General features: G+C 48.0%; 1 long non-coding RNA gene across 2 annotated transcripts; it reads left to right on the forward strand.

Moving 5' to 3' along the window:
• The first annotated feature begins 2,307 nt into the window (after nucleotides 1-2,307).
• On the forward strand, nucleotides 2,308-27,779 carry LOC123631955. 2 transcript variants are annotated; one of them, XR_006733265.1, is made up of 3 exons: nucleotides 2,308-2,568; nucleotides 11,049-11,149; nucleotides 27,597-27,779. It is a non-coding gene; the product is annotated as an uncharacterized LOC123631955 (long non-coding RNA). The 2 variants fall into 2 exon arrangements; XR_006733264.1 differs by lacking the exon at nucleotides 2,308-2,568 and adding an exon at nucleotides 6,082-6,095.

The following is a 27,779-nucleotide window of genomic DNA, read 5'->3' on the forward strand; positions in this document are numbered from 1 at the left end:
TCAACGTCAAAAGCATGCATGGGGCTTGAAGGTCACATGAGGTGAAGAATCGCCAAAGGAGAGAATGAGAAAGGCGGAGGCAGGAGCAGGTAGGGATGTGGGAGGAGCCCATGGGGCCTGTCCAGGAACGACTCTCAGAGGGGAAGGACTAGCAGCTTGTTTTGCTCAGGTGTGTGTGTGTGGTAGGGGGTGTCTTGACTCCAAAAGCAGTGAAGTGCTCGGGGCACCATGGCTGGAGTGCATTTGAAGCCACACTTGAGGTCATGGCTTCTGAATCTACCAGGAACAGAAAGTTAGTAAAAGATTGTTCCCTTTGCAATCCTTCTTTGAATAATCCTTAAAAACGTTCTTCAAAAGATCTTATGACTGCACCTGTGGCCTGATCCACCTTCTTCTGCCTAACCTGGTCCATCCCCCTCTCTCTCACTCTGTCCTGCCTCCTGCATCTCCCACCCCTCTTCTCCATTGGTGCCATGTTCCAGCCAATGCCATCATCTAAGGAGGGGACATCTAAGCTGGGTCTTGGAGGTTAAATACAATTAGTGGAGAGGGGAATGGACTAATACATTTGGTGGAGAGGGGAACGGACCTTTCAAACAGAGCAAAGTGCAGGCTTGGGAGGGTGTGGGTTGCCTGGGAACAGAGAGTGAAATGTGAGGCTAAGACGAAGGACGTGGGTGGCAGCAGACCTGGCTGTAGAGCATGACGGACATGCAGTGAAAAGGCGTGCTATGGCACGTTCGTGTGAAAGATTCCTGTCTTTCCGCTCCCTGTTAGCTGGCATGTTCTTACAGTGCAGGGCCCAAGCCCCAGGACCCAACCCAAGGAGCAGCCAGGGCAATCGGTGCACAGCGTCTCCAAAGCGCACAACTGGCTGAAATGCTGACTCACATAGTAGCCAGGGAGTTTACTGGGCCACACCTCCTTCCAGAGGAACCCCGGTGGAAGCAGGGTGCCACCTACACAAGCCATGCCCTTGAGCACGACATTGGCTTGACTCTTTGTTTCTGACTTTTATTCTGGGCATGAGCATGATGCTACTTAGCATATCTTTTCCTCCTCTGAATTTAGGCCACAGCTCCTCCCAGGCCACTGCCTGACAATACAAGGCAGGATCCACATGGGTTGGGTTTCTGCCACCTTTACAAACCCTGGCCACCATCTATCCCCACCAGCCGTGTTCCTCCCTCAGAGGCTCTTGAATCAAAAGAGTCTCATTTTCATGTTCTTTATCAAACAAAACAGATTGATTGCCTCTGGCTGGTGACCTAGACCTTCAGAACATAAAGGCCTGTTTGCATATATTGTCTTTGGAGAAAAAGACTCACCCAGAGGGCAGCTCCTCCTTTGGATTTTTAAGTCAAAAGCTGTTTCCTCCTTTCTTATTGGACAATAGCACTTGATTGGTTGTCCCTGAGGGGGTCAGACTTGATGCACAAGAGACTTATTTCCTTGTTTCTCACTGGGATTGTGCATGCTCCCAAGGACAGCCCATGGGGTCCTCTGCTACCCCTGCGACCGAAGGAGAGATTAAAGCACAATTTTAACTGCCAGCAGGAAGGCTGCTATCCCAAGGAGTTTAGCATTTATCTTGTAACAAGTGAAAACCATTGAAGATTTTAAATGAAAAAAGTGGCATGACCAGAATTGTGAAGTGGGAAGAATTCTGATGTTCACTTAGAGCAAGGGTCAAGGGGCAGCGAACATTTACTGTCAAGAGTCAGACTGTAAATCTTTTCACCTTACCAGGTACACGGTCTTTGCCACAACCATTACGCTATGCCGTTATGGCATGAGAGCTGCCATATGTAAATGAATGGGTGTCGCTGTGTTCCCATAAAACTTTATTTATAAAAACTGGACATGGGCCGGATTTGGCATGAGGGCCATAGTCTGTGAGCCTTGGCAGAGGACGGATTGGAGAAGATAGAGCTCAGAAACGTGGAAAGTAATAAAGAAGCTATAGTAGACATCTGCTTTGTTTCCATTATTGTCCAGACTTTATTCACTTTTTCCTGGTAACAGGACCTTACTTTTCCACTAGAAAACCATTCTTGCCACCACTCTTAGTCTCTGTGCTTCAGGTGCAATTGACTCCACACTCAGTTTCAGCATAGGCACGTGATCAGGGCCTGGCCAACTAGAGTATTGCATTACCCTGGCTGTAATGATTAACACATGGGAAGTACTGACCCAGTTAGAGCTAGGGAGATAGGAGTGGAGGCACACACTTATCTCTGGCCTTGACCCTAGGAGGGTATGTCCGTGGAGCTTTGGCTGACACCTTGCCACCAAGGGAAGGTTAGGGCTGAAACCAACATAGGGGAGAAACAAGCACATCTGAGAACTAGAGAGAATTATGTTAAAATTTAGGAGCATCACCTTAATGCTTTACTTTTCCAAAGCTGTCTGGAGTAATCTTTTGGGTCTAGATGATCCTTTGCTCAAGGAAAACCATCAGCATGTTGCTTTAGTTTAGAATAGATGCAACATAAACCTTCTTTGGGAGTGGAGATGCTCGAGACAGTGTGGCTTCCTCGACCTCAACGGTTTTGTCTGATTTTAAAGGTATGTTGGTGTCATAGGTGGAGCGGCATTGCTCCATATCTCATCCTTTAGAGAATGGCTGCGTTTGTAAGTGGAGTTTGAGCTGCATGTATACTCAGATGACCTTGTTGACTTGGGGGAAGACGTGGGACTTGGGAGAAGGTGTGGGGGTGGGGTGGAGAATGGGTGGGAGAGGCTCTATCTAGATGTCGAGGACAGTTTTCATGAGGGACTGTGTGAGACTCTGGGTGGACCATGCTGCATCAGGGTCCCGATGGCCAAGTGAGGTTTGCAGTTGTTGGGGCATTTCTTCCTGGATCCAGTCTTGGGACAACGGGAGCTGGTGCCAGGGGGCCTTCTCCAGGAGGACTTCCCCAGCAGAGTCAGCAGACAGGAGAGATGTGCAGACATCCTGGTACAGGAACAAGCACAGACTCCCTCCACCCATCACGGGTCTCTCAAAAGCACTCAGGGTGCTCACAAAGGGATTCTAAGGCCCTGAATGGGCAGGTCGGGGTCTGCAGGCTTCATTATTTGGGCATTAATGGAGATGCGATCTCAATTTATAGTCACAGCTTTTGGAGATCTAAACACATCCATGAATGTGGAAGAAATCACCCCAGGGCAGGGCACATTCCATATTATAAATGTTGAATGTATGAACATGAGAAGGCGAACCTAGAGCTAAGGGGTCTCTCTCCCAAAGGTCCATCTCGGTGGCAAAACAAGTGGCAAATGTAAATCTAGCAAATGCCTGCATTCTCTGTGTCAAAGAGAACTGTCTGCCCCTGATAATTCAAAGGGAATGCAGAAAAGGGAGAACGGCCCTTTCAGATGGTAGCAGAGAGACACCTGCCCAGGGTCCCTTTTTTCCTCCCCCCAGTGGGCAGCAACAGGTCTTCAACTGCATCATGAAAGCTGAAATGTGTTGGCTCAAAGGGCTTCATAATTTGATCACATAATTACCAGGAGGGAAGGGTCATCGCTTTATGGTGATCTGCTTAGTGGGCCTCCTTTCAATTACCGTGTAGTGCCGGTCGTGATGGGAAATGGGCGCGATGCCATTCATTTGAGAGATCTTTAAAGATGAGCCTTTCTAGGCTGGTTTCCCGATAGATTTTTTTTTTTTTTTTTGGTAACATTGTCACGCCGTCTTGCGAGGCCCTAACATGCCTTTTGATTTACCTCCTTTGAGAGTAAGTGAACTTCAAAGGACACCTGGTTTTTATTTATGGTCCATTTTGGGCCTTTGGCTTTGGCTCTTTCTCCATCCAAACCAAGGGCTTCCGGTCTGCAGGGGCTGCGGGGCTCAGAGACTCCAGGTGAGGGTGCTTGGCCAGCGATGGCAGGTCCCCTCTCTCGTCTGGACCTATGGGCTCATTTCTGTCTGCCCAGGTTCCTGCACGTGGCTCCCGCAGCCTCCAGTTCAGTGGAAGAAGAAAAGACCCAGTGATGAGGGACGTCTGTTCTTCAGTCTGGGTGCTCCAGGGCTGCAGGCCCCGTGGGAACTCCCAAACATGTCCCTGGGACTTATGGGTCTGCAGAGAGAGGAGAGCAGCCTACGTTTCTACCCAGCCAGCCAGCCCCTCTCTGCTGCTGCCTGGGTGCTGTGGGGCATGGTGGCTGTGCTTTGAACCCATGTGGGTGCTCCAACCAAAGGTTACTGACTGTGTCGTGACCTGAGCTCGGTAACTCTGGGTTCTGAAATCAGCAGCCTTTTGTTCTGAGTCATTCTCCCCTGACTTCTCCCTGTCTCGGTCCTGCCCGCTCGAGGCCATGCTTGTCACTGCTGTCTGGCCGAGTCCTCCCAGCCCCAGGGGCCCTCCCTATTCACATTAGGTGCTGTGGCATTTTGGGAGCATCCCTGACCCAGAATTTCCATGATGTGAAATGTGCTCTCTGGAGCCCTGAAATGAGGGGGAGGCTGACAGGCTAACTTCTCTAAAATACCAATCTTCCCTTGTTACTGTGCCATTGAAAGTCCTTACTCGGGCTCCCGGGTGGCTGCAAGATTCAACCCAAGGCTCTTAGCCTGTCCCACGAAGCCCTCCAGACTTGGCTTTTGCCTACCTCTCTGCCACCTCCCACCCTTCCAACTCCCCCAATGCCTGTCCTTCAGCCAACCCAAATTCTTTGCAGTTTCCTGGAACCAACAGCCCCGAATGTCCTCTCCTGCCCTCTGTGTCTTCCTCAGCCTCCCTCAAGACCCAGTGCCACCTCCTTTTTCCCCACTGCCCTCCATGGCTTCTCTCCAAGCCCTGTGCCCTGTGCCCTGTGCCCTGTGCCATGCTCCAAGGCTGGGCTGCAATCATGTGTTTACAGACCTGCTCTCTACCTGACTGTGACGTCCTTGTGGGAGGAGCTTGTCTCATCCATCACTGTATCCTCCGGGCCTGGCACAATGTGTGTCCTGGCATTGGCACACGATAAATATTCATATCAAAGGAGGAAGCGAATGAAGTATAAAGCAGCCAGAGGCCCACGGGACCCAAGTCCAGGTGGGAGACATCACACGCCGGGAAAGAAATTGTCATAGGAAGATGGCACGCTGTGTTGTGGGTTGCAGAAACTAGCATTGCTCAGGGAGGGAGGGGTGTGGGCAGGAGGGTGGGGGTTATTTCCTGTGCTTTCTAAAGCTTAAGGAAACCTCAGCATCACTTATCCCAGGACGTGAAGTCCAGAGATAGAAAGACCCACATGAGGTCACTTTCAGAGTCGGCTGCAGGGTGAGAAATAACATCAAGGATCTTGGATTTCCAGTCCGGGATTTTTAAAGAAAAAAAAGTCATCAAGCTGGAATGAGCAGGCATTTCAATGTTTTCCTGTAAATAATTTAGGGGGAGGGGAATAAAACAAAACAGAATTTCTTTACTAAATATTGATGTAGTAGCTGCTACTTAGAGAAGATTGCATGTGATGGTTTCAATTAGCTTCTCTTTATCTGTCTTTAGAAGTCGGGTTTTTTTTTTTATTCTTTTAAAGAACAGGATTGTAGTGTGTTATTAACACTGACAGCTCCAGTATTCACATTGTGCTTCTGAAGGCATCGGGGGAGATACAGATCTATCAACGCAATCCTCACAACAAGCATTGTGCTGATTTCAGACGAGGCCAGCAGGAATTTCTGCCTTGGCTTTCTAACAGGAACGTTCTCATTGCTTCTCACACGGGTGTTCCAGCCATCGGTGCCACCCGTGACATGGAAGAAGGGGGCTGGAGGGTGCTGAGCGAGGGGCTGATCTCCGAAGTGGGTAGAATGAGGATTTCAGCTGGAGGAGGCTCTGCAAAGGCTGTCTCGAGATGAAAAGGAATTCCAGGGATCAGGACACCTTGGATTCACAGGGCTGCCAAGAAAAGCAAAATTGAATACATCACGTGCTTGCTACGCGGTAGGCACCACGCTCAGGGCTCAGCGCGCATTATCTTATTTCTCACAGCAATCCTGCCAGCTGAGTGTTATCCCCTGGTGTGGTCCCTGCTCCCCTCCGAACACACCCCTGCATAGTCCCTGGAACCGTGACTATGATGGATGGGATTCCCACGATTGGGTAAGCAGACTTTAAGAAAGGGAGATTATCAGGGTAGGTTGACCCTAATCACGTGAGCATGGTTTTTAAAAAACTGGGGTCTAGATGTCAGAGACAGAGGAATTCACAGATGCAAAGTGGGAGAGGGAGCCCATGGGAGGAAAATTCTCCTGCTGGGTTTTGAAGATGGAGGGGCCACGTGGCAAAAATCTGAGCGCCTCCTTTAGTAGCTGAGAGTGAGCCCTGGCTGGGAGCTGGGAGGAAGACTGGGGCCTCCGTCTTAGAGCAGCAAGGAGCTGAATTTGCCAACAACTCGAACGAGCTCAGAAGAGGACCTAGAGCTCCAGAGGAGGACGCAGCTGCCAACCCTTTGATTTTGGCTTTGTGCCACTAAGTGTGTGGTGACTTGTTACACGCCGCGACAGAAAACTAACATATTCCCATTTCATAGGTGAACAGCCGAGGCTCAGAAAGATTCCATTGCCCAGTGTTATAAAGCTGGGAGGTTGTAAGAGCTGGGATTTAAACCTAGGACATTAGACTTCTAAGTGACCCTTCTTGAACACTCCAGTGATTCTCCATGCAGCACGTAGGGGGCTTGTTGACATGAGAGTTGGTGGGTGTGGTAGCCGCCTCCCCTCTCCAAGGTTTTGAAGTGTAGTCAGAAACCCCTGAAACAGATGGGGGTGAGTGTATTGCTTTTCTCATTCGGACAAACAGGAAAGACGGGGCTGCAGGAAACGGCACTACGGAAAAGGAAGGGCCTCTATGCCAACACGGTGCTTGCACAGTGGCTATGAAAGGGACAGCCCTAACCAGCTGGCCACGGAGAGATGTGTTGGAAAACAGGCTGGGTATGCACCTAGGCCAGCAGTTCTCAAGCCTGAAACACATTAGAACCGAATGACTTAGAATGACTTGGAGAGCTTGTAAAAAAACAACTCTGATGCTCAGACCACATCCCACACCAACTTACCCCAAGTCTCTTGCAGTGGTGCCAAGGGCAGCAATACTGTTTAAATTCCCCAGGTGAGTCCGATATGCAGCCAAGGATAAGAATGACTGACCTCTAAGGTCAGCCTGGGGACATGGGGGCAGACGATAGTGGAGGGGCATGGGAGTTTCAGCAGTTGAGATGAGCGGAGTTCTTTAGAACTTTTGTTGTACCGTCTCATCTGTGGCTCTGAATGCCTGGTTAGTCTTACTGGCGTTGTTTCCCAAACCTTCAATCATTGTGGTCACTTTGTTGCTTGAGATGAATTGTGCTTGAAATTCTGCGTGTGGCCAGAGCAATGACTCCAAATGCCCACAGCACTCCCAATGTGGGACTGTCACGCCCCTGTTCTAGGTAGAGCAGAGTGGTTCAGGGACTTAGAGAACAAAGGTTCTCACACTTGAGCACATCACAGTCACCTGGAAAGCTTGTCAAATAAAACACAGACTCCCCGCCCCACCCCTACAGCTTCTGAGCAGTCAGGTCTGGGTGGAGACCAAGGGTTTGCATTTCTAACAAGTTCCCAAGTGGTGCCGCTGCCGCTCTTGGGGCCACACTTTGAGAACTGCTGTTTGGAGCTGTGCCACCTGGGTTTGGTCACCTACTAGCATGAGACCTTGCAAAACTCCCTTAACCACTTCGTGCTTCAGTTTTATGTTCCGATGACTGAGTGCAACTGCAGCACCCACAGCACATTGTGTTTGCGTGGATTAGGCAAGATGACCTTGCAGGGTGCCCAGCACGGTGCCTGGCACAAATAAACTCTTGATAAATGTTACCTGCTACTTTAGTCGGGGTTCTTCTGGTGGCAAGCTTCTGAGATTCACTCACAGTGGTTTGAGAAGAATATAAAGGAAAAGAATAAATGTATTAGCTTACTTAACAAGCCGGGGACTGAATTTGCCTTAGGCGTGTGTAGATCCTTTGACTCTGTGGCTGGCACCAGGCAACTCCTGTCTCCATCTTTCTGCGTCTTCCAGGTGAGCTTTATTTTCAGGTAGGCTCTCCCCCCTGTTGACAGAGGTGGCCCTAGCTGGTCTTTGCAGCTACAACCCAAGGCTATTCCTAAGCATGAATTCAATGGTATGCCGCATTCACTCTGCCTTTGTGAAGTCAGTTTTTTAAAATCAAATGTGGGAGTTAACGTCTATTCGTACTCAATTGCATCATGGTATGATTTATTTACATTTCCAATCTATTCAGACCTTTCAAGTTTTAGTGTGCTGATGTCATTCTGGATATGCAAATTTTACTGATGCGAAGTTCACTGATGCAAGCACGAAATAGTTAAAAGCTTCATGGCAGGTTTACAGGAAGATTTCCTCTTGCCCAACTCATTAACAATAGTGATGACAGCCATCGTCCAGTGCCTTCCTCCAATTGAGACACAGAGCGTTTTCCTCATTAGCTGGTCTGGTAGCGTAGTTGAAAGGCAACCGCAGGAAATCTAACATGACTTGTCTTTAAGGAGCAACTGCTTGTTCCCAGGGCTTGCTGTTTCTTTTTTTAAAGTCCCCACAAACCACCATTTTAACAGAATTATTTTCTAGAATTTCTCCTGGGATCTATCTATGTTATGCTCGGTTTTCTAGAGTTTGGAGACTCTACTTTCTAGCTTTTGAAAATGAGGATTGCATGTGCCTATCTGCCGGCACCTGAGGCTTCTCCTGTTACTATTCAGATTTGCAACAATGACAGGTGACACGTGGTACGTTTGCTGTGTGTTTCACACTGGGCTAAGTCATTCCTACTTACCACCTTACTGGATCCTCCACTATTGTCCTTTTCTAAGAACAATAGAAAAAATTTTTTATGGGAAAATTTGAGCAGTGGGTAAGTTGAGTAACAGTCCCACTAATCGAGTAACATGCCCATTTCAGGAATGAGCAAATGGCCAAAGCATCGAATGTTACAGAGGTTTAATAGGTTGAGAGCTGATGAGATCGTTTGGATTTTGCAGGGTATCTTTGGTGACCTCTAAGAGAGCCTTTCAGTGGAGTGTTTTTCTAGAAGGCATGTCACAGGGAGTTTGGAAGTGGGTAGAAATTAAAGAGAAAGACATAGATAACATATATGAAATATTTTGTAATGAGTGAGGGAGGGTGAATGGCTGAGAACCAGGTCTCACAAGATCATAATGGCGCTGAAAAATTCCTATTGCCTGGTGACGTCATAGCCATCGTGACGTCATAGCCATTGTGACGTCATAGCAAAACACATTACTCATGTGTTTGTGGTGATGCTGGTATAAACGAACCCACTGCGCTGCCAGTCGTATGAAAGTTTAGCTCATATGATTATGTACAGTACATAATACTTCATAATAAATGGCTATGTTACTGGTTTTTATATTTGCTATACTATACTTTTGTCATCATTTTAGAGTGTACTCCTTTTACTTTAAAAAATAGTTAACTGTGAAACAGCCCCAGGCAGGTCCTTCAGGAAGTATCCAGAAGAAGATACTGTTGTCATAGGTGACCACAACTCCATGTGCTTTATTGCCCCTGAAGACCTTCCTGTGGGACAAATGTGGAGGTGAAAGACAGAGACATTGATGATCCTGACCCTATGTAGGCCTAGCCTCATGTGTGTGTTTGTGTCTTAGTTTTTCACAAAAAAATTTAAAAAGAAAAAAAATTTAAAAAGAAAAAAAATTTAAAAAGAAAAAAAATTAAGTTTTGAAAATAGAAAAAAGCTTACAGAATCAGGACATCATGAAAGAAAATATTTTTGTCCAGCCGTACAATGTGTTTGTGTTTTAAGCTGTTATTACAAAAGAGTCAAAAAGCTAAAAAATTTAAAACTTTCTAAAGTAAAAAGTTACAATAAGCTGTTTCATTTATTATTGAAGAAAGAATTTTTTAATAAATTTAGTGTAGCCTAAGTGTACAGTGTTTATAAAGTCTACAGTAGTGTACAGTGACGTCCCAGGCCTTCACATTCACCCACCACTTGCTCACTGGCTCACCCAGAGCAGCTTCTACTCCTGCAGTCTTCATTCGTCATTGGACCACTGCATGGGGAGTTTGCCTTAGGACAGCCACACGCCAAGGTGAACTTGGAGGAAGGACCATGAGTGGCTGGGCAACCACATACTTTATCATTCAAACTGGAACCCTTCGGAGCTAAAAGGGGGTGGTGATACTAATTATGCTGAGACCAGGTATAAGGCAAGACAATTCTGGGCCAACTGGGATGACTGAGGAGCCAATGACAGGGCCCTTTATGTTGGATGCATCCTGCCTTTTCAAAGATGTGTCTTAGGAGAGAGTTTTTAGGAGGAAAGAAGTATGGAAGAGCGACGACGATTGGGCAGCAAGTTGAGGAGGTGAAGAGGGGTGAGCTAAGAATAGTGTCTACCGCCTGCGTTGCCAGGCAGCATGTGACCATAGCAGCAGTGGGTGATGGTGGTTGCTCCAGGGTTGGGCTTTGGGGTGAAGATCCAACTTCAGCCCCTGCTGGGAGGACAGGAGCTGTGATGCTGTTGGTAAGGGACCCAGTAAGCTGGCAAAAGGAGGCCATGCAGGTCCCAGGGAAGGGAGATGGGGGGAGATGGGGAAGGGACAGATGACTCAGAGGTGACACGATCTGCCATTTCTCACACGAAATTCCTTTCTTGCTTCTGTTTCTCGTACAAGTAACATTACTGTATGTCACTCCGTAATGCTTTGTATATAATAAAACTTCAATTAACTAATTGCTCTGGGGAATGGGGGGTGTTGTGGTTAATTGAATTATCTGATTAACTGAAAGTTAATTAGCCAGAAACCCTTTGTAATTCCAAGTCATGCTGCGAATACGCCAACATATCTGAGTTCCCTTTCCTGTCAAGGTTAGGGAGGGAAGGAGTCAAGGCAGAAGGGAAATGAAAACAGCTTTTATGGAGGGTGTAAGGTGTGCTTGGTACTTTACGTAAATACTATCGTCTGGTTCAATCCTTGTAACTGTCAAGCTAACATTACTCTCCCATTTTATAGATGAGGAAATTGAGAAGTATCTTAACCATTACTGAATATTGCTTTGCTCATCCTGAACATGAAAGAGTCTCAGAGGCATCTTGGGGACATGAAAGCTAGAAGTAAGTCAAGTGGGGGTTTTGGATCATGGCAGCCCCCCTTATAAATCCTGGTTCTGACTCCCACTAGCTGTGTGACCCAGATGAAGCGGACAGGGTGGCATCTCAAGGTGACTAAATGCAAGTACCCTGGGTAAATCAAACTGGGTTCAAATTCATACCCCACCTTTTTCTGGGTGGTGCGATTTTCAGCCAACAGCAGACCCTTTTTGTATCTCAGCTTCTTCATCTGCAAAATGTACCACTGCTTACCTGGCAGGGGTGGGTTATGCATGAAGTGTAGCTTGATGACGACCAACGTGGCCCATGGTCATTTTAGGAGAGCAGAGACATGGCAGAGACCTCTGTGTTGACAGGATCCCTGACATTTCCCTTTATATACTAGATCTTGATTGCAATCTTACTTTCTTATTCTTTGTTTTTTTTTTTTTCTCCTCAAATTATGATGTGAAAAACCTGTTCTATCAGTTGCATATTTGCTAATTTGGGGTTTACTCTGGTTTTCTCACATTTGCACCACAAACAGAAGGGGCAAAAACTCAGGGGGACCCACAGGCATTGTTACCCACTAAATCAAGTGTGAGTTTGGCTAAGTCTCCAGCCTCTGCTGCCATCATATTTTCAGGGAGTGAAAAGACCAGTTCTTTTTGCTCAGAATGCTAGATTTATATTGCTTTCACTTAGCAAGTTAATAATTGATAAGTTGGGGTATATTAACATTGAACAAAAGAGCCCAGTGGTGCAAGGGGTCCTGGGAAGGCTGCCTAAATCAATATACACTCATGAATTTTGAGTGCAAAAGGTTGAGTTGAGAAAGAACACAGATTTAGACCCCCATTAATATTTGAAGCACACTCCACACACGAGAGGCTCGCCATAGCCCAAATGTTAACTGAAGGGGCTTCAGAGAAATGGCTTCCAAACAAATTTGAAAGCAAGAGACTTTCCCCTCCAAAGATTTCACATGAAAAAATCAATCATCTTTGTTGTTTCTGCTGTCAGAAACCATCTATTAAAAATCTAATTAGAGTATTTTTTTTTTTTTTTACCATTTAAACATACTCATGCAACACTTGTCTGACTTAATGTTTGTAATGGCTAGAAATGAAAAGGCCTCGCCCTCTACGGTCAACCCAGACATGGTAAAATATTCCAGCCACTCCCGCAAGCTCCATCCTCTGCACGCAGGAGCTGGCCTTAAAATTTGATTAATCTAAACATTTTGTAAGGTGTCAAAAGAGGTTTCTTGCCTGATGCCTCATGGTCACCCAAACTGCCAGCCCCATCGAGGCCAAAATAACACCATCATTCATGATTGCTTTTGAAATGCCTCCTGCTCGGCCCCCAGTTTGAGCTATCAATGCTGGATATTTTAAACCAAGTGAGAAAATGCTTCCAATTTTAATGATTCATTGCACCCAGCGTCCTGCGGCAAAGTCATCTATAATGTCTAGTACTGGCACACTGCTGTGGCCACTGAAGAGGTTCCATGTTAGATGGTCACTGCTAAGGCCACTGACGGTGTTCTGTACCTGAGGCCACATGTGTACTGATATTCTAATCACCTGTCAAAGAAACAATTCTCTGTGGGTGAAGGGCTCACTTTTCAGAAGACTTTAAATAGACTCTCACAATTGCGAGAGGCCTGAGTGATCATTTGGTCCAGCCTCCAGCTTCCAACACGAAATAGCAATTCTTCCAGCCAGACTCAGGCTCCATTTGCATACTCCTGGTGCTGGTGGGCTCACCCGCTTGCGAAGCAGCCCATTCCTTCCCAAGATACCTCTGACTCTTGGAAGGAAGTTTCTTGTATTGAGCTAGAACCTGCCTCCCCATGGTTAAGGCCCAAGAACATCGCTCCTGGGCCTCACAGATGCAGCTCTCTGAGCACTGTCTGACACCTAATCCGATTGCCAATGCTGCTCTTCCCCATGAAGCAGCTAATTTGGAGGATAATTCAGAGCATGTGCTCATTATTGGGTCTTAGAGGCTAAAAGAAAAATTTGGCCCCTCCACAGTACAGATGGTATTTGTTCCTTTCCCTGGAATTCTCATGCTTATGTCTTAATTAATGAATTAATGAAATTTTTCAGTCGAGTGGGCCTAAGGAGCACTTATTTTTGAAAACTCCCCTTCTGCCCATCCACATGGTTTCTCTGTTTCCCCTCCAATACCCTAATTAACAAGCAAAGGAAGGTCAAAGCTACAGCTTTTAGACTTGCTGAAAACGACTGAGATTCTTAAAGGCAAGTTGCATTTAAAGAGAAAAAACACCTGTCCCGCCATCTAAGAGGCTCGGGTAAGGAAAGTTAGCTGCACAGTATGGTTTGTCCCCTGTGGGGACGATCACCATGGCTTGGGCCTTTCCAATCCCCGTTTATAGTTAACCAGCTGTTGTTTTTCCCAGGGGTGGCAGGGGGTGGGGGGGTGGGGGGGGAGGAGAGAAGTTGCTATGGAGAAAGAGCACAACCTATTGAGTCAAGCAGATCTGAGTTTTATTCATGGCTCTACCAATTTCTAGCTGTGACAACTCAGGCAAGTGGCTAAAGCCTTTTGAACCCCAGTTTCCTCTGCTGTACAATTGGGATAAACATTCCTAGCTCTTGGGGTTATTATAAAGCTAAAATGAGATGATGGACTCAAGGGACTTAGGCTGGTGGATTTGTTCACAGAGCACCCTAAATCGCAGAAGCTAAAATAACAAAGTGTTTGTTATTTCTCACCGGTGTGTGTGTGAGCTGAGAATTCTGCTAGTTCGGGCCAGGCTTGGCTGATCTTGGCCGGGCTCACGCAGGCTCTCGTGCTGAGCTGCTGGCTGGGCTGAGGCTTGGCCGTCTAGCACGGCCTCGTTTGCATGTCTGGCAGTTGGCTGGTGGGCAGCTGGAGTTCTTGGACCACACGTCTCTCAGACATCAGCAGGCTAGCTTGGGTGCATTCACATGGCAGGGACCCAAAAGAGTGGCAGAAGCATGCACAGCTTTTGAAACTGGCACCGGCCCCTTCTACCACATTCTATTGGCCAAAGCAAGTCATTCATGGAATGGAAGAATGGATTTTAACCTCTTGATAGGAGTTGCTGCAAAGCCACATTCCAGTGAATGGCCACTTTTGCAATGCATCTGCCCTGCACAGTACCAGGTGCAAACACTCCAAAGACCACAGCTGGCAAGGACAGATTTCACAGGTGCTAGACTGCAAGGACTGATCTTGTCTGTAGCCTCTTGGTGGAAGCACTTACAAGTTGCCCATTAGGAATCCCATATCGTAATCATTTTAGTGTTAACATTAGCAATACCACGCGTTTATACTTCTACTAGAATCCACGAAGGAGGGGCATCTGGATCAAGCTGTTTGTGGCAGAAGCTGGACAAGTTTCTAGGTCATTCTGAGGACAGAATGGAGAGAGGTTCCGGTCAACTGGTTTCGGCCCTTGCAGAGGAAACAACTGCCAGGAAAGCCCGGGGTTCAGGACCATGCTGTTCTTGACACGGGGAGGAGCCCACTCTGATGGCCATTGTCTTGTTCGTCTCAGCAAGGGGCAGGGCGTACTTTGCTGAGCCCAACTGTGCCCCTAGCCTGGTGTTATGCTCCTCACCTTCAATTGCTGCCTTGACCCTGCGATTTCTCCATTATTATCCCATTTTACTGTTGCTGACACTGAGGCTCTGGAAGCTAGGGTGACTTACAAATAGCAAAGCGAGAGCTGAACCCAGGGAAATGTAGCTTGAAAGACTGGGCTTCTTCCTTTACAACTTGCTGCCCTTAAATACAGCAGCAGCAAGAACAGGAAGACGGAGGAAGAACTGTCATCTTTAGTGAGTGCCTGCCACGTATCAGGCATGTCATCAGCTTTCCTCCTGATTGCCCTGCTACTCTTAGCCTCATTTTACAGATGAGGAAACACAGGCTCAGAGAGGGTATGTGGCCTTCCCATGGTTGCACAGCCAGGAAAGGGTAGAGCTGAGATTAAAGCTCTTGTCTGTCCGATTCTTCACTACCACTCTATTGCAAGGCCATCCTTACAGTAAGAAGGAAAAGCAGAGGCTCTCTAAGGACCCCACCCCCTATAGATGATGGGCTAATCCCCCTCTCAGGAAAGAACCCCTGTAAGAGTCCACCAGTGCCCGGGACCTGGCAGGTGCTCTGGGGGGTGGGAATTGGCTGCCACGTGGTGCTGCTGTCCATGGGGGCTCCTGGGCCACCTGGGCCCATCCCAGTTGCCCAGGATGAGGGCAGGGAAGGCTGGATGAAACAGGTGACACTGCATCTTTCATCTAGGAGCACTCAGAATGGGACACCAGGGACCCCCTGCAAAACTGCCCTTGGCTCTGCAACACCCTCTGTGTACCCTGGACGTTGTGGCACCTGGCAGCTCTCCGAGGCAGAGGCTGGGTGGGGTGGCAGGCACCCCAGGAAGCTCAGGAGAGGCTGCAGGAGGAAGAAGGGATTAATTCTGGAGAGTCAGTCGCATGAGTCCCTGTGACAGCAAGAAGGCGAGACTGGCTGTCTCAGGTCCCACCTGCTTAACCCCAGACCCTGCACCACTCACCACGAGCGCCTTCTACCTCCTGCGGCGTTCCCAGGTGGTCGCCCTGCCCTGGCGGATGCCAGCCGCTTCCCTCCCTGCCTGCCCCCTTGGCTGCCTCTGCCTCTGTGTGACCACTGCTGCTGTCGGCATCCCCGTCCTGAGCCCGAGGTGTTCTACACCCACACCTCTGTCTGTCTTTGGGGGACTGATGCCACTCTGGGGGTCTGAAAGCAGAGCTTTGGCAGCCCCAGGTGGTGGTCTCACCCCTGGGGGTCTGCTGCCCTGGGCCTCTGGCTGGGGGCACTTCTTTCCTGGTTCTGGAGGCTGGGGAGGTCCCCCAGAGCGAGGGCCCCTGTCCGCGTGGGAAGGCAGGGCCCCCGTGATTCGGGCCCCTTTCCCTGTTCCTGGGGGCTTTTCTTACACCCCCCCCCTGCTGTGGAGCTTCTGAGGGCTCCACCCGCTCCAGTGCCTCACACCTGTCTCTCCCGCTGGCCCGAACACCCTAAGCATAGCTTCTCTGTGCGCACAACTGTCAGCCTGGCATCCAACTCCCAGGGAATGGGATAGGGTCTGTTTCCCAGGGGCACCCCCTCCACCCTGTCCCTCCCCTGGACCCACTCAGCATTTAGTTTCCCCCTGGGATCCCTCAGTTCACACTCCGCTTGTGACAGCTGGCTACAGTGACACTGCAAGAGGATGTGGAAGAAAGACGTCACGGGGCCCCAATAGTGAACAGTTAGCATGGCGCAGTCAGGGACGGCTTTTCAGAGAAGCGGAGGCTGGGGTGGGCCAGGACAGGGCATGGGCTCTGCAGGAAGGTTCAGAGAAGGGCCCTGGGCAGAGAAGGCCAGAGGCATGAACCTGCCTGTGTGTGCGTGCAAGTGCGTGTGTGGGTGAGTGTGTGTGCATAGGTATGTCCATGTATGTGCATGAGGGTGTGCTTGTGCATGTGCACGAGTGTGTGCTTGTGCATGTGCACATGCATATGTATGTGCATGTGTGAATGGGTGTGTGTGTGCATGTGAGTGTGTGTGCATAGGTATGTCCATATTTGTGCATGAGTGTGTGCTAGTGCATGTGCACATGCATATGTATGTGTGTGTGAATGTGTGTGTGCATAGGTATGTCCATGTGTGTGCATGAATGTGTGCTAGTGCATGTGCACATGCATATGTATGTGTGTGTGAATGTGTGTGTGCATGTGAGTGTGTGTGCATAGGTATGTCCATGCGTGTGCATGAGTGTGTGCTAGTGCATGTGCACATGCATATGTATGTGTGTGTGAATGTGTGTGTGCATAGGTATGTCCATGCGTGTGCATGAGTGTGTACTAGTGCATGTGCACATGCATATGTATGTGTGTGTGCATGTGAGTGTGTGTGCATAGGTATGTCCATGCGTGTGCATGAGTGTGTACTAGTGCATGTGCACATGCATATGTATGTGTGTGTGAATGTGTGTGTGCATGTGAGTGTGTGTGCATAGGTATGTCCATGCGTGTGAATGTGTGTGTGCATGTGAGTGTGTGTGCATAGGTATGTCCATGCGTGTGCATGAGTGTGTACTAGTGCATGTGCACATGCGTATGTGTGTGCATGTGTGAATGGGTGTGTGTGTGTGTGTGTGTGTGTGTATCAGCAATGAGAAGCCAGGTTGCTAGGCAGCCGGTAGCCCAATCTTTGAGTGCCAGCGTGTGCCGCCTTGAGTGGCAGCAGGGAGCCGCAGGAGAAGCTAAGTGAGCAGCCGCCTGGCTCTGCATCGGAGCCCCAGGCTGGCCATGCTGCTACTCTGCACCCACAGCGCGGCCGCCTCCCAGTGCAAGGCCAGGCATCGAAAACACCTGCGGGCAACTCTTCTGTCCCCTGCCTGACACCAGCGCAACCAACAGCAAGACCTGAAAGTCAACCTCTGAGTTGCCCTTGGGAACCAGGGCCTCCTCTCCACACCTGTCCTGGGCAGCAGTCTCTCTGCCTCCAGCCGTTCCTGCCCTGATCCCCCTCCACTGGCTCTGCTGCCCGGTGGGCTGCTCTCAGTGCAACTCCCCTGCCTACGACCTTTAAATGCCGAAGGAGACTCCACATTCCTGCGTGCGGCATTTTCTTCCTCCCTCTTTGGCCTTCCGGGTCTCACTGCCCCCCCCCCCCAACTCCCCCTTGCGAGGTAAGATCCGATCCTAGCCCCAGCCAGCCACCTCCTTCCAGAATATCTTTGATTGTCTGTCTACGTCTTTACAACTGTTTTTCCTTCTTTCTTTGCAGTTTGAAACGCTCTTTATCACCTTGTAAAATCCTGTTATCAGCTCACAAGTCACTTCCTCTCTGCAGCCTTGCCAGCCCCCAGCCCCGGCAGGCAGAGCTGGTTTCTCCATCGACAGCACCTTCCCTCCTGGACTGTCACTCCCGAGGGCAGGGCCGCACCGCCTGGTGCACCCACAGGGCCTGCTCTGGCACAGGGGCAGCTCATCATGGCACTTGGGTGGTGGTGGCAGGGAGGAGGGACCCACTAGCCCAGGCAGGGCCTCCTTTGATGTGCCATCCACCCCCTGCCCAGTGATTTTCAGACACCCTTAGGGGTGGCTCTTGCTCTCTGCCAGGCTTCCATTCACATTCCCATGCTGGGTTTGCTTCACTCATTATTTTCACGATCTTGAAGGGCTGCTTGGGACATATAAATCCAGCTTCCCGACTTCTCGCTAACCACAGGCAGTTTCTCTGGGGCTGTCTTCTTTCCTCTCTCAAGTTTCTCTCTGAAGCTTATTGCATTTCAAGACCACATTATACTTCCAGCTGGTGTTTTTCAAGTGCAGTGCGTTCTCCGCCGGTGCCCGGCTGCGAGAAGCCACACACCTGGGTGGCCCCCGGGGAAAGCAGCCCTGGGAACGGTGACCCAAGGCAGCGTGCGCCGGTGGGTGAGGCTGGCACCCACTGCCGAGAGAACCGGCAGGCTACGGAGCCCGCCGTGCCCATTTCCTATGCCTGCCATGGGGTAAAGACCGTGCCCACCTCCGTCTTTACAGTGGAATAGCCAATGCATGTAGTGTGTTCGGTGTCTGGAAGGGAGTGAGTGCTCCCAGCTAGCTGTTGTTGCGAGTTCTGTGGTTACTGCCTTTCATTGTGTTGTTGGCTTGTAGCATTTCAGAGCTGGATGGGGCTGGAGACAAGGTGAGTTCAAGTCCTTAAGTCTGTCATGGATGAAACTGACATTCTCAGAGGGGAAGGGTTTTACAAAGTCACAAGGCCAGTGTGGGAGAACTGGGACGGTCCGGAGCATGCTGGGGTCCAGGCCAGAGCTCCTTCTTTACACAGAGCGCTGGGTTTTGGACATTGGGCACTCAGAGAGGAACGCAGGCAGCAGCTGCACTGCCACCGGGAGGTGGGTGGCAGCTGTATGTGGCCCTGACCTGTCAGCGCTGGGCTGCACAGCTGCTGCCACCTGTTCCCTTGAGATGCCCTCAGTGCAGAGGGACTAGAAGAGTCTGGACCCCAGAGTTTCTCTCGGCTCCTTTCTGTGTCTTTGCTCTCCTTGGGTGAGCATCAGCTAACCATTAACTGAGTTCAGGGAATTTTAGGCTAAAACTCTCCTTTTGGAAGGCCAGGAAATGGGAGCTCAGGCAAGTTATGTGTCTTGCTGAAAGTCACATAGCTATTGAATCCAGAATCCCGCCCGGCAGACTGGCTCTCCCTCTTCACCTCTCAGCCTCACTGCCCGTCTGAGTTTGGCACTGGTCGCCAGACAGGCTGAGCTAACCCTTGCGTGCTTTGGCCACTGGGGAGAAGTCAGCCCTGACCCCTTCTTGGCAAAAGACAATGCTGTTTGCTCAGGGTTTGGTGGCTGGTTTGAAATACTTCTCAAGGGATGGGACAGACAGAGCTAGAAAGGATGTCATAGCCCAGGCAGGTGACCTGTGGTTTAGTAGGCCACAACTTCAGTGGCAAACCAGAGTTTTGGATAGAGGTGGGACCCACAAGCCAGTTATCTGGGGAGGCCCAACTCAGTGGGGTGGGAGCAGGAGAAGAGATGGATAGGCATGAACCCCTCCAATACCCAGAGAGACGCATCAACAGGGAGATGTGCACACCTGACCAGAAGGTGAGGCTGTTGCTGTGATGTCCTCCATCCTCTGCTAGGATGGGCTTCAGGCTTAGGTGGGCTTGTGGGTTATGGCCATGGTGACTCCTGGAGGCATGGTGGGAAGGCAGGGTCTCATATGGGGGATCTATACCTTCAAATACAGGCTATTTGCAAACTTCTACGTCTGGGTAGTGTCTCACTGCCCATCTGGGTTTGGCACTCGTTGCCACACAAGCTGAACTAACCCTCGTATGCTTTGGGCACTGGGCAAGGTCCACATTTGTGATTTCATCTTAGACACTGCTCCTGGGTGAGGTTGGGGAACATTCATGGGCTTTACCACTAAGCGTATCTTGGGCTTAGAGCTGGTGCCGTGGCTGCCATTTTCTTACGGAGCCTTGGAGAGGAAGCCAGGAAGGATCAGGGCCAGGCTCCGAGCTCAGTGGTTCTTGGGCATTGCTGCTGCTGCTGCCCAACTCTATGCTGTTTTGTAGATTTTTAGATTTCTCAATTCAACCATGAAGAGTCAATCAATGTTCCCTAATGTTCCCTAGCCTAGGGAGGCTAGACAAGTATTTGTTCCCTTTTTATAGATGAGGAGATTAAGAAGGAGGGAAATTATGCAGCTGGCTCATTGGCCAACAAAGGACAAGAATTTGGTGTCCTGACTCTCAATTCAGAACTTTTCCAGTTACACAACTTTATTTTCTGGTGGGGGTCCTCCAGTCTTGCCCTCCCTCATGCATCTCTGCAGCAAGAATGTTCTTTGAGGTGACGTCTCAACTCTGTGGTGACCCACAAGGTTCTCTCTGCTCCTAGTCAACCTGCGCTCAGTCACCCTCCACCACACTGACCACTCATAGATTGATTTCATTTAGTCCAGACGCCTTTTGGCCTTCAGCCCTTTGCTCGTCCCTGATCTCCTTTATCCGGCTAACTCCTATTTTTCCTCCTGGCATCAGCCAGGTTCAGTGTCTCCTCCTTGGAGCTGTCATCCTGAATTCCTGGGGCTGTGCCTATGGCTGCCCTTCCCGTGGAGGTTCTGTTGGAGTGGGAGCCATGGCCCCGGATCTGGCTCCATAACAAGGTTACATTCAAGGACAACCAGAAATAGGGAAGAACTCATCAGACTATGCCAGCATCTCGGGCTTGAACCAGACCAACAGTAGGGATGGAGGACAGGCAGGAGGAGCTACATCCCTCCTTCCTGGGACCTTGGGATCCCTGGGAGTCAGGTGAAGTGGAGGAAGTCGTTCCATGAAGGGTTGGAGTGTAACAGCATAATTCTGCAACGTCACCATCCCGGCAAGCTCACGGTCTCAGCCAGACATGCTCAGACACCCTTAAGTAATGTCTTTTAAAGGCTTTGTGCACTTTCAAGTGGTGTTTTATTTAATTTCAACAAAGTTGTAGTTGCAATTAGATCTGTCCAGATAATTAACTCCAATTTACTAGTTGGCAACTAGTAATTAATTACTAAAGTCTCCCGAGTGAGCATTGGAAAGGAAAGTTGCTCTTCCTAGAATGGAGGCTTTGTTCTGGAGGCTTGGGAACAGGGCCACCTCTGGGTACTTACTTCCCCTCGGACTCAGTATGGCTCTGGCTCTTATACAAGGTTGCTGGTGATTTTGGGCAAACCCCTCAATCTGTTCCACCCTCAGTTTTCTCTCCTGGGAAAAGGGGAGTGGTCCTTCACTTAGCTCATAAGAACCAATTATCAGGGGAAACAAGATTCCTGGGTTGGGATACAACCCCTTCTCATCCCACAGCGTTGTGTAGTTGTTCCTGGGTGAGGTTGAAGAGTGCTCACCTACTTTGCCACCATTTTCTCATGGACCCTTCAAGAGGAAGCCAGGCAGAGGCAGGGCCAGGCTCCGAGCTCAGCCTTTCTTGGCTGTTGTTACTGCTGCCCAACTGTGCATTGTTTTGTAAATTTTTGGATTTCTGAACTCAGCCTGAATTTCTCAATTTTCCCTAAACCTACTATCAAAGATATGGACACTTTTTCTGTTTCAGAAGTCTACACATCTAGTTGCAGTTTTGCTTCACACTTTGAGTGAGGACTCATTGTTTTTCTTTGATCTAGATTGGCAAATCTCAACCGTTGAAGAATCTTAAAATCAGTTAGCCCCACCATGAATATTTGAAGAAATACTGATTGTCACTGTTGTTGGGTGGTGAAAAGGTTGGCCTTTTCAATAACTGAGTCAATTGGATATCTTTATGAAAAAACATGAATCTTGACCTGTGTCTCACACAATATTCCAAATCAATTCCAGCTGGATCATACACCTAACTAAGAAAGAAGAAACACGTAGCTTCTGGAAGGTAATATAGAGCATCTTTATGGCTTTAGGGCAGGAAAAATTATATAGGACTCTAAAAGAACTTACTGTAAAGAATAAGATGTATAAATTGGAGTTCACTAAAATTATGAAGTCCTGTTCATTGAGAGACATGAACTAAGGAAGTGAAAAGGCAAACCACACAGTGGGGAAAGATCTATGCAATACACAGATCCCAAAGGACACCTATAATAAATTTTTAAAGAACTACAAATCTCTACAAAAAACACTGACATTCCAAATTAAAAGTTGGGTAAGAGAGGCATTGGACAAAAGAGTGTATCCAAATGCCATGAGTATATTAAAAAGTGCTCAACCTCATGAGTCATCAGAATAATGCAAATAAAACCCAAAATGTGGTACCACTATACACGGACATTTATTGATGAGGATGTGGAACAACTAGACTATCATACACGGCTGGTGGGAAAGTAATTGGTTCAGCTCCTTTGGAAAACTATTTCCATTCTACTCAAGATGGAGCAATATATAAGCTGTGACCTAGCAATTTCAGTTCTGATATATATACATCCAAGAAAAATGTATGTGGCCACCAAACAACACGTGCAATGATGCTCCTAACAGCATTATTTATGATAGCCCCAAACTGGGTACAACCTGAAGATTCATCATCAGAATGGATGAATGGCAGTCTATAGAATTCAGCACCATGTAGCAATTGTTGCTGTACACCATGACTTGGATGAATATCACAGACATATGCTGAGCAAAAACAAGTCAGACAAAAAATAAAAAAGAAAATGTACCGTATGATTCCATTTATACAAAGGGTAGCAGCAGGCAGTTTCATGGTGACAGAAGTCAGAAGTGTGGTTACCTTAGGGTGGGGATTAAGTATTGAGAAAATGCAAGAGGTAGTGTTCTGTATCTTGTTTTGGGCAGTGCTCTCACAGGTATGTTTACTTTCTGAAACTTTCCATTGAGTGGTACATTGAAGATTTGTGTAGTTCGTTGTAGCATGCTAGTCTTCAATATAAAAGTTTACTATAAAAACAAATATTGGCCCCCAGGCCTCACCTTGGACTAACTGAATGAGAATGTGGATGACATGCTGGGGTTTGAGGATGGGACGTTTGTGGTCTCCTGGTGATTCTTATTTGTAGCCAGAGTCAAGATTCACCATCCTAGACCAAGAGCCAACATCTTTCATAGAGTCACTTTGCCCCATGAGTATCTGGTCTGAGACCTTATTTAGTGGTTGGTCACCTAAATGAAGGAGCATCATTGATTTGAACACTCCAGTCCAACACTTAGGAGATCCAGGCTTTGACCTGGTGGTCCTCTTACATGACGGTGCTGTCACTGGTGCCTACCTGCCTGGTTCACTATTTAGACAATGACTGAATGGTGCTTAGTCTTCCTAAATGTCTTACCTGAGGTTCCAAGTAGGGACCAGCTCTCCAGGAGAGCAAGGATTTGAATCTAGGCTCCTGAATATTCTGAACCAAAAGATAATAGGTCCAAAGCTGTATTCAAAGTAAGAAATTAAAAATATTTGGGTAGATAACTTATAGGAGGGAAACAATGGAGGAGAAAGCAATCAAACTTACCTTTCTAACTTATACCTGATGCAAGACCTTCCTTTTCTGGGGGGAGGGAGGAATAGAGGGATTTTGGATTTACATTATAATCATTATTGCTTTTTTTGTTTCTCACCTCAAGTAAGGTCTCAGATCAAGCCTGTCTCATAACAGTAATTCACCGGAGGATGTGTTTTGTCTTGCTCCGACACTCTTCTACCACTGTTCTTGATCTACAGCCCTGTAGGAGAACTCCAGACTGGGGAATCTTCCTCAGAAAGGTGTTATGAGTTGAGATTAGTTAGGCAAGTGGCAGAGTGAATGCATAAGCAGTGATTTTGCATAATGAGGCGTGTGAAATCCCACTGGAGGTTGTTAAAACAGCAGACAGACTGCGGTAAACAAGGGAGGAAGGTAGGCTTTGAAAACAGATGGCTTTGAAAACCTGGCAAAGCCCTGTTTCAGACTTTTAAAAATTGGTTTCGTTAGTGCAAGCTATTTTTTAAAATTCTACATGCATATTTTAAAGTTCTGTTTTAATGATAAAGTTCCGTGGGTAATTGAACATCAGTTTACATCCTGCTGTAAACAGGCTCACAGCCAGATGTGATGGACAGCTTGCACCGAGGCCCGGACTGTTCTTGTACATTTGGATTCAAATACATTATTTGCATTTCAGGTTGGGGAAGATTTTCTGGCTTCCACGCTGGATGGGTGCATGGCTATGGCCTGCCCCTCCTTGCTAAGGAGAACACCTCCACCCACACCAGGGCTGTGCGGGAGGCTCCCTCCCACATCTGCCCTCCTTTTCTCCAGGAAATGGGCCTGGCCCCTACTCAGCTTTCCTGCCTCATCTCCTGACCTCATCCTCTTATCTCTCATGCCAAGCCCAGCCCTTTCTGAACATGGCGTTATTTCTGGAGTCACCCCGCCTTAGTGCTGGCTGAACCCTTTGTCTGAAGTGCCATTATTTTGATAGATCCTAAATCAGTCACCATCAGAGTCCCATTTCTGGGTAATTTGACAGAGGATGGATCACTCCCAGCCTATGTTGATATAATTGTCTTACCTCTGAATTCAAGGCAGCCTCACTGCCTTTTGTGTATTTATTTCTATTCAATAGTAGACATTTTTTTATTGGTCACATATACTAAAAACTTCTTCCACAGAACCAATTCACTAGATTAAAAATGCTTTCTTCCTAATAATAATGGTCACGATGACAAGAGGACAGACTTAACATAGCACTCCCTGTGCTCCAAGCATGCTCTGAACTCTACTTCCATTAAGTCATTTGCGCCTCACAACAACTCTATGCAGTGATAAGCCCATTTTATACATGGGGAACTGAGGAATGGCATGGTTAAGTACTTGCCCATGTTCAGACAGCTAATCAGAGCTCAGACTTGAGAGAATCCAGCCGCCATCCTTGGTTTTAACCACTGTGCTTTACTGCCTCTCACCTCTGGGAAACTTGCTAACTCGTATTGTAATAATCTCTCACAGCTATTAGGCTACTGTCTGCTGTACCGTGCACCAATGCTCTCAACTGAGTTGCATGCTCACTGAGAGTCAGTTGTATTTATGCCAGTTGCACGTATCGTGAACACATACTTCAATTATTATATAAGCAGATGCAGTATGAGTGCAAAAAGAAAGGAAGTTTGTATATGAAAACTGAATTGAGTATCTGGGAAAGTCTCAATACAGGCCAAGTTGCTAAAAATATTGGCCTCTAATTAGGACAGTTATAACAGCTATGAAAGCTGAAAAGAGAGGTGTAGATACTGTCTCAGACTGCTTCTGAAGTGTGCTGAAGAACGTCTAACTGGAAATCCCAGATGGTGCGCTATGGGTAGGCTGACCACGTTGGTTTTTGCTGTGGCTCTGCTAGATTAACAGCGTCCATCCCATACTCTGAAGTGTCTTACTCTTCATTATAAAGTAAATGGTCACCTTGAGTATGAGTGTAGTTGAAGGCAAGACGAAAGAGACACAATCCTAACCAGTAGACTCTTTTCAAAGAAAAATCCTCGACTATTCATTAAAAACCCTGCTGTTAGAAAGCTAATGCCGGCTTCTGACGGTGAGGCGTGGAAACTACCCGGTCCACCGAGGATCTGAGCTTCAGGGAAGACACGTTTGAGGAGGGTGCTCACATGCGGAAGGGGATTGTTTAGGACGTTCCCCGCTGGTGTGAGACAGGGAAGGAGACTCCTAAACTTCTCACACGTGGGAGAAAATGATCTTTCTGCACTCGAAGCAGCTTCGGGATCGAAGTAGCCTGTCCTGGGCTCCAGCTGCCAGTGTCCACTCTTTGTTAAACTGGATTCCAGGAATGGCCACTAGAGCAAACATAAATTGGGCTTAGCGTAAATCCTAGCTTTGGTTCAGGTTTAATGAATAACACACTGGTATTCATTATGTTTTGGTTTGAACAGAGTGCTATAGACTGAATGTGTCCCCCCTTCCCCCCTGCCCCCGCCGCAATTCATATGTTAAATCCAAATACCCAATGTGATGGTGTTTGGAGGTGGGGTCTTTGGGAGATAATGAGGTCATGAGAGTGGAACCCTCTTGAGTGGGATCAGTTCCCTTTATAAAAGAGGCCCTAGAGAGCTGCCTTGCTCCTGTGACCACGTGAGGACACAGCTAGAAGGTGCCAGCTATGAACCAGGACGTGGGGCCCTCACCATATGCCAAATCTGCAGCACCTTGATCTTGAACTTCCCGGCCTCCAGGACTGTGAGAAATAAATTTCTGTTGCTTATAAATCACCTAGTCTATGGTATTTTTGTTATAGCAGCCCAAGTGGACTAAGACACAGGGCAGTTATTATTATTATTTTAATTCTTTGGTTTGAATCACTATTGAACCATTCAATAAATCCAGCACCTGCCGGAAACCTGGGATTTGTCACACGTGTTCATGTTGCTGCCCTTTTTGGTGTGCTTTATTTCTGAAAAGCAGTCATTTGCTCAAATCCCCTCTTTCTGTTGAGAAATACGATTCTTAAAGATGAACGTTTGCTGAGTTTGCATATTTTCCAGGAGTGGTGTTAAGTGATTTAAGTCCATCATCTCATTTAGTTATCAGCAGAATCTAGGAGTTGAGGGTTTTTGTCTCCAATTTGCCAGTGAGCTGAAGCTCAGAGATGTGAAATGACTTGCCCAAGGTCACATCTTTAGGAGGTAGAAGCCATGATTAGATTCAAGTCTTTCTACTTTCAAATCTGGTGCTCCTGATTTTTCCATTATATTTCTTCCCTATTGAGCTATATGACCATGAAAAAATGCCATTGGTCAATAATACAACAACATTGCTCTAATTATGCTGCCAGCCAGACCTACGTGTCTTCCTCAACATCCCAACACACTGTGTGCTTCTGCACAGCTGGCACTGTGACCCGGCTCTCTGAGCACAGTCCACGTCCTCCTTCCCTGACCACACTGCAAGCTCCTTGAGCATGGACTACCGTGGCCGTCTTCAGCACTCCCATGCAAAGTGGAGTCATGAGGATCGGAGCTTATTCCTCTCTGTACGGGCACCGGGGGCCTTTGGATGAATGTGCTCATCTGGGAGACTGGGCCATTGTGGGACAATAAGATGAAATGGAGGAGGGCAGTTTTGATCTTCCATAGCAAGAAGCCATCACCAACACCTGCTCTCTGGACACTGTTGTAGGTCTCTGCCCTGAGACGTTTGGTTCCCTGGGTTTATGGCCCAGGGTCCCATTTCATGTGTCCTTAGCTTTCAACATCTGAAGCCAGAGCTAGATTCACACTGGTCTGGGACAGGGATTTGGGATGTGTTCTCTGCCCCAGCCCCTCCCCTGCATCTCGATCCTCACCAGCCACCCTGAGATAGAGACATCTTTCTGAGTCCAAAACCCATTTCCTTTCTTCCCTTGTGTTTGTCATGCTCTGATTTTCCAGCTGAGTTAATATTAAACGCTCTTGTTGTAGGACGTTTTTCTGTGGAACCCCAGAATCTCAACGCCAAAGTCCAGCACAGGAACCCCAGTGACCTGCTGACTGGGAATCGCCTCGAACAGAACCTCAGGTCCCAGTCACAAGACCCCAGGCCAGCTTTCCCATGCAATAGCGACATTGTGAGTTTCAGTGTCTGGCCTCATAATTTATCCTTGG

The sequence above is a fragment of the Lemur catta genome, chromosome 2 (assembly GCF_020740605.2).
Source record: "Lemur catta isolate mLemCat1 chromosome 2, mLemCat1.pri, whole genome shotgun sequence".
Lineage (NCBI taxonomy): Eukaryota > Metazoa > Chordata > Mammalia > Primates > Lemuridae > Lemur > Lemur catta.